Here is a 1,200-nt window from a genome sequence, read left to right on the forward strand (position 1 = left end):
CGATCATTCGGTGCTGAAACCACATTCATTATCAGTTCCATGTCATTCAAAAAAATTGACTGCAGGAGAAAGCAAGAGCATCCAAGGAGAATTACTGCAAAACGTGCACAGGCAGTATCTGTATAAATACAGACACGTAGTTATATATGCACATGCACTTAACATTCACAAGTCTGAAGCTGAATCGGGGGGGGGTAGGAAAAACAAGTCACTCCCTAGAGGGCATCCTCGCTATAAATTTCCAACCGGCAGATCAAAACTGATGAAAACACCCTGAAAGGTTGATAAGCAAAACCAGCCCTCTGTAGATGGTGGGGATCCTCACGATCATGCGAGTTCGCCCCACTAACAGGGACGACCCGGGGGGGCCCATGACGAGAGCTGGGCGCACCACGCGGCCTGGCACGGCTCGAGGATGGGAGAGCGTATGCCATGAGGCCCAAGGAGAAGGTAGAGGGAACCATTCATTCTGCAGGGTTAACTGCTCTGCAGACCAGCGCTGTGGCACAGTTACGTCCCGAAGCACCTGCGGTCAGGGGCTGCTCTAATGGGGAGCACGAAGGATGCTTCAGATCTGCCTGGCTGTGGGGACCGCAGGGAGCAGCCGTCCCACCACGTCCCCTGGCCTGGGGAGAGGCACCGCAGTGGCTGCTACTCTCCATCCAGAGCATTTTGTCCCTTCAGCTGTTCGAGCTGTCTGAAACGGTCACATTTCGAAGTTTTGGCATAAAAACACTGGAAATGGCAAACCCACCCCTCTCTGGTGTGTCCTGTCTGATCTTAGATTGCTAACTAGTTTACTCACTTCTCTCCAGTTAATCAGATAATTCTTACTGCTGATACAGCAACTTCCATTACCATCAAGCTCGTATCAAAGGCGATGCGAGCGAGAAAGTTTCCGTGAAGCTTTAGACTCTCTCAGCCCAGACCTGCAGTGGGTACGAGATCATCGGCGTTGCACGAGCAATGTGTGTTGGCTAACGACCGCCCATTCGTGCCCCTGCCTTCGAAGGTATTTTCCTGCAGCTGAAAATCGAGGATAAAATGGCCCCAGATCGCCTGTGCAGACCCCTCCAGGCAAGGGGCTGGATTCTGGCTACGCGTGGCCCTGTCGCAGCGTCATGGCAGCGCAGCGGCGCAGGCAGGAGCCTCGCTCACCGACCGCAGTGGCTATTACCAAGGCTCCTTGGCCCCTCCATC

Source organism: Egretta garzetta, unplaced genomic scaffold, assembly GCF_000687185.1.
Source record: "Egretta garzetta isolate BGI_Z169 unplaced genomic scaffold, ASM68718v1 scaffold120, whole genome shotgun sequence".
NCBI lineage: Eukaryota > Metazoa > Chordata > Aves > Pelecaniformes > Ardeidae > Egretta > Egretta garzetta.